This window comes from Helicoverpa armigera, chromosome 9 (genome assembly GCF_030705265.1).
Source record: "Helicoverpa armigera isolate CAAS_96S chromosome 9, ASM3070526v1, whole genome shotgun sequence".
NCBI lineage: Eukaryota > Metazoa > Arthropoda > Insecta > Lepidoptera > Noctuidae > Helicoverpa > Helicoverpa armigera.
The window spans coordinates 10399442-10409265 of record NC_087128.1 but is presented as its reverse complement, the minus strand read 5'-3'; positions in this window follow the sequence as shown (position 1 = coordinate 10409265).

Genomic DNA, 9824 nt, shown 5'->3' with positions numbered 1-9824 from the left:
AAGAAGGTACCGTTATAAATTATAATAAAAATAAATGCCAATTATACTTCTGCGTTCTTGAAGTATAAGATTAAAATACTAAAGATCTTCAAAAATACGAAGCTTGAACTTTTCCATCTTGAGAAAATATTAAATTGAAGAGTACTTGAGTGGGATCAAAGTTGGTGAGAGAAAACTACATAATATAAAACCTGCAAATTGAGAACTTCTTTTTATAAAATCGATAAAATGTGTGTTCATTTTCGTTTTCTTAGTTATGCAAAAAACTGTTATTCTAGTACCTATCTCTAAAGAACGTATATGTCACCGGAAAATAACAAGACTCGTAAGTTGATTAATTTTCTGATAGTTGATCAACTCTCGGAAAATAATAAACGGCAGTTGCAATGTACTATTTAACGTATGTATTTTAGTAAATTGATTAATTTACGGCGTCTTGCCGTTAAATCATCCAACAAATGCGAGGTGTGCGTTGATTGGTTAAAAGTTTCACGTGCTTTCACTTGCTATGCATCTATTACACCGACCGCAGGGTTAAGCCAGTTTTTACGCAGGACACCATACCCAACCCGCACTGTTTTCCCACCATACTTAGATACGAGTAGTTTTAATGAAGACTTATGGTCACCACCAGTGCATTTGCATTATCACAGTTTTCGTTCATAATGACAAAACAACATAACTGCTAGTCCAAGCTAATGTGACAGTAATTTTGCCAGCCTTCAAACAGAAAGCTCGTTTCGTACTCTAAATATCGCTGTTTTATTGCCGAAATAGAAAAATGATGACTATACTTTTTCAAAATTACTAATATATCTTACAGAACTTATAACTAATTTTCGCGTAGGTATTATTTAAAAATTGCCTTTAAGTGTCTTCTAGTTTCAACTAAAATATTCAGCGTATTCAAAAATGAGGACGAAACTTCAAAAAGTCGAGGCGATGACAAAATTCTAAAACAAGTCACGCACTGAAAGAAATTACAAAGTGCTCCCGTGGGGTGTAAGTAAACAAGCTGAAAACTTCAGGATTCCGGAAAATTTCATACCTATACGAAAAGATAAATAAATTATTAAAGAAGAGAAAATAGGGTATTTTGCTTACGTTAGCGTCGAGTGAACATTTTTGGTAAAGGTTTAGTAATTGGTGTCGCTTTTTCTCTTAAACTTTTTCAAGGATAGTCCTCACATATTTTACAAGTCTTTTTTTGAGGTTATTTTCCCAGTAAAAAGAATTAGCAGAATAACGACTTTCTGTATGTAGGTAACCATATTATTAGCCACTAGCTGTTTTCCCACGGTTTCACCCGCTTCCAAGCAGAACTTCTTCCCATACACAGATAAAATGTCTATGCCATCCGATAATAGTATAGCTTTCCAATAGCGAAAAAAAATTTCAAATAGGTTCCGTAGTTTCAAATCTCTTTCAGTACAAACAAACAAAAAATTGTTTCCTCTTCATTATATTAGTATATAAGTAAGTATAGATAGTAGGTATATGTTAAAGGTAGAATAAATTACGAATAAGCTTCGCTAGATCCTCTTCAGGGCAACGACCGACAACCCTTCCCTAGAACAAACATGCAGGATAAACATTTAGAAGTTCACGTGTGAGCTAAGGTTAACTTAACCTTGTTAGTAATAGGATAACATACGAACTTTGGGCGGATCACACACTGAACTTAAGAGCTTTAGAACGAGGTACGACAGATTGGTAAACCGCGCATTGAGGCGTTGTTAATCTTTCTTATATCGGTTGTGTCGTTCACAATCACATTAAATCATATCACATATACTTTATGATATTCTACGGCGAATTGTAAAAAAAATAACCTAATCCATTCAGTGGTTTAGCCACAGGAGTCATTTTTCGTTTTTATAATTTACAACATCATGTGTAAAGCAGAGATAAAGTTAGGAGTATCGTATGTTTTGATCAGTTGACAGCTGTCAGTTTTCAAGGGAGAATTTCAGTTGTTTGTAATGACTGACTTTTATATGGTGTTCTAATTATTGCACATTTTTATTCCATTTACTTTGTTTGAAAAAATCATTTTTTTATTTTTACGTATTTTTCTTTTATCTTTGTGTTAATCGACATATATTAACCAGTATATTAACGCATTTCATTTAATGTGATTATGAACGACACACCCGATATATATAAAAGAAAGTCGTGTTAGTTACTCCACTTATTATTCAAGAACGGCTGAACTGATTTAGCTGAAAACTGGCAAGTAGTTTAGGGCCAGGAAAAGGACATAGGATAGTTTTTATTACATAAAATAAGAATAAAAAATACAATTTATTCCGGGAATACAGCGCCATCTATTGTTCAAACCAAAAATTTGCCGGATGCCACTATTCCACGCGAACGAAGTCGCGGGCAAAAGCTAGTTTTGTACAAAATCTGACTCCAGCAAAGCAAATGAAATTTTGAACAACCAAAAGTATTTCTTCCCTCAGGGATACTAGAGGTAGTGAGTGGGCGGAGACGAGATTTTTTTTATTGGTGCTTTAAAAACTTCTACGAACCGCTCTGTTTTGGCGAAGTTTGGCCCTAGGAACAAGTTCTCGTGACAACATTGTCTATAAAGTTTGATATTTATAAGGAACTAATCCTAACAAATACCCATTAGCTTGTCATTCAGCTGTCATTTACCATCATTGGCAGTTGTTAAGGGTAGTCAAAAGCCGGTAAGTCTGATAACCAGTCTTACATAGGTGTTTGATACTTTTCATCCATCCATTTGAAATCGCTTTGTGGGTTTTAGAAGACTTTCACAAAACAGCCCGGAGCCTGGAAGCTGGTGATTGAGTTAAGGAATAGTGAGTGCACCTGTGTCTGCGCAAATGCTCGTGCACTATAATATGTCCTGCGTAGTTGGCTAATCTCCTTACATGAGAACAGCCGCCGTAGGCGGGTATCGGCTAGAAGGACATCATCAGGTGTACTGGGTTGACCGGGTAACTGGGCTGAGGATGTCAGATAGGTAGTCACTCCTTGTAACACTGGTAGTCAGCTGCGTCCAGTTAGACTGGAACCTGACCCCAACATAGAGGTAGTCGGGAAAAGACTTGGTAGACGATGAAATACTCAATAGCCTGTCATTTGACTTTCACTGAACATTTTTGGCAGTCGTCGTTGAAAGCCTCTCATTTTCTCATACCAGAAAATGCTCGATGGTAGTGTGAGAACCCTTTTAAGTTATGTGAAGTCCGTGCTTTCTGTTCCCCGGAGTTTAGGTGTATACTGTGTAGCTTGTAGCTGATTGTGTTCGTTCAGATGGAGAATAGAGCCGAGAGCGAAATAGCTTAGTTGTTCCTGATCAGTGGTTTTTGAAACGAATAAACTTAAAACCGGATTGAAGGATTATAAAGTACAAAGAGTTGGTTACTCTTTTACGCCAAAAGCTACTAAACCGATTTTGATCTGACTTAATAGTACCTAATATAGCTTAGGTATACTGTATCCACGACTAGACTGTATCAGAATAAATGGTTGCTACACGCCAGCCGATTGCCGAAAGAATTTCTCTCAGGACACGGGAACTTCAGGGACATGGGATTTCCATATTATACCTGGTATTGCACCACCATCTGTAAAATGTTTAGCTGACAAAAAGGGACATAAAAACATTACTCAGTAACAAAAAGGTAGTACTAAAAAGATACTTCTTCTTAAGCATTTAATATTCAGAAGTTGGCCAAGTTTCACTGTTTATTTCTTTAAAACAAAGCTTAGTGACACCGAGTAAGATTATCTTGTGAATATTTCTGAATTATTGATAAGATCTTCGCGACTTTGCGTTGCAGTTTTGTTCAAGATTATCCCATTGTTATAATACTTTACAAGTTTATTGTTATGGTATTTTCTTCTTTGTTTTGTTTAAGTTCTAAGCTTATAATGTAACTAGCTTTTGTTTGCGATTCTGTTTGGAAAAGCTTTGAATCAGAGCCCGGTTACCGGTATATATTACTAGGATTAAAAGGATCCTTATGTATTAACTTGTTAAGACGGGTAACACAGTTCATCCCAAATGTTATTTAGTTTGAAGGTAATAAGGTACTTACTTGCTTGTTAGATTTTGATTTTGAAGTTTGCTTGAGCGAGGCAATCAGAAGGAACATTTGTACATAAGCGTCACAGTTACTCATACCGGCGGAATCTTGCCTTCAGAAACAGTTCGAAAGCCTATCAAAACACTCGTACATACCGTACCTAATACACCTATAATGTCTTAGTAAAGTTCTTGGGTAATACATATTATGTAGGTAAGTAGAGACACTACCTTCCACCCGCGGTTTCACCTGCACCCCGAGAAAACAAGAATGAAAAATAGCCTAAATATTATTCTGATACACAAGCTATATGACTGCCTACTTTCATCAAAATCCGAAAGGCACTTCTCAACACTGGCACTGCTCAACAAACATCCATACATACCTATTTCGCTTTTATAATACTTATTAGTAAGATCTTGCCTCTCAGAGTTTCTCAAGAGCAAAATCAGTCGTGTGGAACCCCAACTCCTTTGGCGAAAACCTTCAGGCTTCCACTGTATTTGCCGAAAGATGTAAACTAATTAAATCTTGGATACCTACTTGTATTTCTGAACTTTTGATGTCGAGAACATCTTAAGTGTACTTAGGCCGTCGTGAAGCAATTTCAATCTTAATAATGATGACATAAAGTACTTTATGGTATAGAGCAGTATTAGTATGTAGGTACTACGTTTTTCATAAGGCATCTTAGTCTACAGGTTGGTGGCTGATATGAAGCATGTATATTTTATACAACAAAATCCACGTGCTGGTTTTGACTACTTTGATAAACCATATACTGAATAATAAATTAGTCAAAGAGTCTTTTACAACATATTCAACATTTGTAATACCTAAACGTGCCTGATTCGCCGTGTATCGTACTGGAAAAATGAAGAAAAATACCTATTCAAGAGTGACTTATTTAATCCAAAAAAAAAGAAAACATTTCACCACACAACACAAATAAAACACGGCATTGTTAATGTACGCTTTCAAAGTGCAATCACCGCAAAACATTTTAACGTAATCAGCACAATGTGGCCTTCCATTACATTCAGCCGAAAATACGAAAAAACCTTCGCAAAGAAATGATGAAAACACACATCCAGTCTTCGTTTCCTTATTTACATTTCGAGGTTTTTCACAATAAAAGGATACAGAACTGAAAATGTATTTTCGTTTTCTTTACCTCTTGGGGATTCGAGTAAAACCTATATGGTACGGCGAAAGCAAAGCCCTCGGGAAGTATGCATGCACTGGCCGAAAATACGAAAATATAGTGTTCTTTTTTCATAATTTAATCTTGACAGCAATCTTTTTTTTTAATTCGATATATTCTGTAAGTAGTTTGTATCGAAAGAGTTTGTTTACTACACTGCCTTTGTCAGGGATTTGAATAAGGAATATGAGCAAATATTACATATTCCGCCCGCGGCTGCTATGGCTCAAGTTGTCTTTGGAAAACAATTGTTTTTCTCGTTGACATGAGATAAAAAATGTCTTTACTAAAAGTCGACACAGGGATGTAAGAGTCCTTACAGATATGTGCATACACCTTTAGATAGGTAGGTAATATATAGGTTTTTTATGCAATTTATCAATTAAATAGTTACTTGCGATAAGAAGTTTTGTTTTAGTGGGTTTGACATGGATGGGAATCTAATATTCTGCATATTATGTGAACTGAAAATCATCCAGCTACTTGCAAGGGCAATTTCCAAAATTAATTTCCGAAAACCGAAAAATCTGCTGGTGTGAAAGCTCTGTTCTTCGTGTTATTTTCTTTTAAATATTTTTGGCCATCTAGTTCGTTCTCATTATTCTTTGTTAGTTTTCCGAGGTGACACGGATTCGAAACAAAATGAAGATAATAACGTTACCGGGACGAGAGCTTTTGTCTGTACATACATATTTTACAAAGAAAATGCGGCATGTCTGACGGTAATTAAAACGAATTAGGTTTTGCGCTAGATGTTAAATTATATTAGGTAGGTACTTACGGACTTCTTTTTGATATATGACAGATAACAGCAACGAGGTTTTCATAAAAAAATCTGTTACTGGCTTCCATCAGGTGGTTTCACTAGTGTCCCGTGGGAACTGCTTCGCGCACCCGGATAAAAATCTGTATCCGGGTAAAGTAATTATAGCAGTAATGATAGCCATTTAAATATTGTATAAGCTTCTATCTGCTTAAATATTTAATGCGTTAATTATTTATCGATTTTTGAAAAATATTGCTTTAAAAGGTTCTTCCTAATAGAGTGTATTTTGAATTATTTTTTCACTCGCGTCCCGTGGGAACTTCTTACTGTACCCAGTAAGTATAATAAAGCTAAGTCACGCGGGAATGTGTATTCCCAATATTGAATAAGTTTTTTTACGCAGTCTCTTAGTTATGAAGCCTGTTTAATGCAAATAAACAAACCTTTCCTCATCATAATACTATTACTGTAGATAAGGTTATTAAGGATTATTTTCAACTATATTATATTTCCCAATAACTTTCATAACCATACACCCAAAAAACGAGGCCTCTTTAACACCGCAAACTTTACCTCATATTATGGACAATATCAACAGTTCAGAAATTTTATACAAAAAATTCTAAACAATTGCTCTACTTTCATCTGGCAACACAATTACCTTCGCGGCTTCGTTGAAAAATAAAAAAAATAACATACGCGTCGCTTGGAGATTGCTTACCTTACATAATAAATGTTGGTACATATTTACTTAACATATGAGAAAAGAGGTTATATTTAGTTCGCAGTTTCTTGCAGATTATTATGGGTAATGACGGAGCTGTTTACTTGGCCTCAATTTAGGCATACAGCTTAGAATAAATTTTGTTGAATAGAGTGTCTATGAAGTTTCATGCGCGTTCTTCTCCATGAGACCCACTATTTGGAACTGTGCAACTAGCTTGACGTTTCGAAAGAGCTTTCATAAATGTCTATTTGAAATTTAAAAAAAGTGACTTTGACTATGTTACTACCGACAGCAGCCGAATAAACTGCCAGCCAGCTATTTGATTTCGAACCCAAGACACAGTGCACAACAGTCGCACTATGCGACTACAAGACTAACGATGCAATTTAATATTCATAGTATGGTTAATCGCTTCAGTATTTTCAGAACCATGTAGTGATTTATTAGCAAAGAACCAATCCCGAGTGACGGCTATGATGCGATGCACTGCGGGCCAATCACCGCTTTAGCCCGCCCCCGCGCCTCACTTCATACCACAAAAGGGACCCAATAAATAACTTCTGCGCAGGTGAAGGTCAGAGCTCAAAATTCGTGCGGGTAACTATACAGTACAAACAACAGTACTCCTCTTAACAATACAAGTTGAGACTAGTTTAGATAACCCAAGTTATTTGTGGTTTTCGTAAGTAATACTCCCTGTAGGCTTTTTTGTTTTCTTGAGAAAGGCCACATTATTCAAGGCAATGTAGTCCCAGAGGCGCGAATTAGTTTTTTGTTATTGCTATGTTCAAGGAAAAGTTTGCGAATAAAATTGAGATTTGTGTCTTGAAATAGTACTTTAATCTTTGGAACGCGTCTTTTTGAAGTTCTTAGAAGAGCATTAGGCACTATTTTTTGTGAATGGTAATGGAGATACTAAGGTTTTTTAGAATGTACAAAAAATATAGTAATATTTTTGCATTTTCTTTAATTTTTATTACAATGTTTGCAATCAGAGATGAATCAAAGGAATTGCGGAATAATAGTGTATTTAGTATTTTTTCATAACCAGCTGTTCCCCGCGGTTTCACCCATATACCGTGAATATAATTTTCCGCAAACAGGTAGGAAAAGTATTATATTTTTCATGCTCTGTAAGGAGTCTCTATAGGGAGACTATCTGTGTACCAAGTTCTATTTAGTTCAGTACTTTTGACGTGAAAACACAACAACAGACAAGGTGTTATTTTCACTCGTTAAGTTAAGATGAACCATTGTTTATCTGATCTCAAAATTCGTGCGAGTTTCTCTCAAGCTCTCATTAACAATTGAGCTATTTCCGAAGAGCTATTTCCGAAGAGTTATTACTACAATTTCTAGACTTTCTTTTTATTTCAGTCTAGATTCCATTGGCGGTTGAGTTCGCTAATACGACGCGCAATTGACTGCTATCTTTATATATGCTAATTCTAGCCATTTCTCTTTACTTCTATCGATTTATTGGTTACTTAGTTATTTCGCACGGTTTCACCCGTATCACGGAGAAACTGCATTTTGATTGAACCTAGTTAATGATACTCGCAAGTAACATGGATTTTTGGTTCAGTAGATCCATGCATTTGTATAATACCTACTCATATTGATTTTCTGAAACACTTTTTTATTCAAAATTCTGAACTTGAATTGACTATAAATAAAGTTAAGAAGTGAGTATATTACTTTGGAACCTGTCTATTTAACTAGGTGATAAAGCTACAGAAATATTTTGAAATCAAATACCTATGTTTTGTACCTATGTTTTCAAATCGTTTTTTAAATTACAAAAACTACCTTTATAAAATTTTGAATATAAAACGTTAATACTACTGTTTTCACCCACAAATACAATTTAACCCACACAACACAGACAGGTTATGTTTAGCTTTTTCATTGAGAAAAGTGTTTTATAAAACGGACGAGCTATTTACCGGAACGGCCCGTAACGCCGGTGACCGTTTTAGCTGAAAAGCCACCGAGGAATCGAGGGCGCTCTATTCATTCACATATTCTGGTCTATGTATAGAATAGTTATATTTTTATGTAATCTTCTTCGGATATAATAAGATGTATTGAACTTATATTCGTATTATTGTAACTAGATTTTTGTATCCATCTTCTAAGTTTTGCCAATAATGAAGACTTACCTAAAAGTTGAACAAATTACGAAGAAAATTAAAATAAATAATTCTATACCTATGGAGATCAGATTTTTTTTTTTTTTGGCAGGGGGAAAATCCTCATGGACTTCTCTCCACCTGGGGTCGGCGGAGGCGGTGTGCCGGACTCTTACCGGCTAAAAACCCACCCAGTGTTGCCTTCTACCTTACCTATTGTCGAGGGCACGGGTATCGCCAAAGCATTCTTCCGCACCCCCGACAGGTATTGGCCTGCCAGATGTTCAAAGGCGGGCCCCGTCAACTTCTGTGGCCGTCACCCAGCGGCCACAGCAAATTCCTCTAAGAGAGGCGCGCGCAACACAACGCCACCGTCTCGAGGCCTGTTTCTGATCGGACGACAGACGCCCCTAGTCTGTCGCCCGCAGGCCGCGCCCTATGGTGGCCGGAGATCAGCCACCCTGCGACGCCCACCACGTCTGCTGCGTGCGGGGAGAGAGGAAGCAGTTTCTCTCTCCCTTTCCGCCGCCTCCTTTAAAACCATCACATCCTCACAAAAGGAGGCGACGGCGTTCCACCCTTCTTCGCTGCCGACCATGCAGGACACAACAGCCGGCAGCGAAAGACTTCCCGCAGCATCTACTGCTGCCGCGAGGTCAGTCAATGCTGGGAACTCCACCAACGTGTGCAGCGCCGAGTCCTCGCTGCAGATCCCACAGTGGTGGCATTTGGGCGTGGGCTCCCGGCCTATGCGACACAGGAACTTTCCGAAACACCCATGTCCGGTAAGAACCTGCGTCAGCCGGAAGCTGAGGGCGCCGTGGCGTCTCTCCAGCCACTCCTTCATTACGGGCCTGACCGCCGCGACAACGGCGTGCCCTGCCGTGGGTCGCGCAAGTCGCTGCTCCCATTCCACCATTAAAACCTGGCGGGG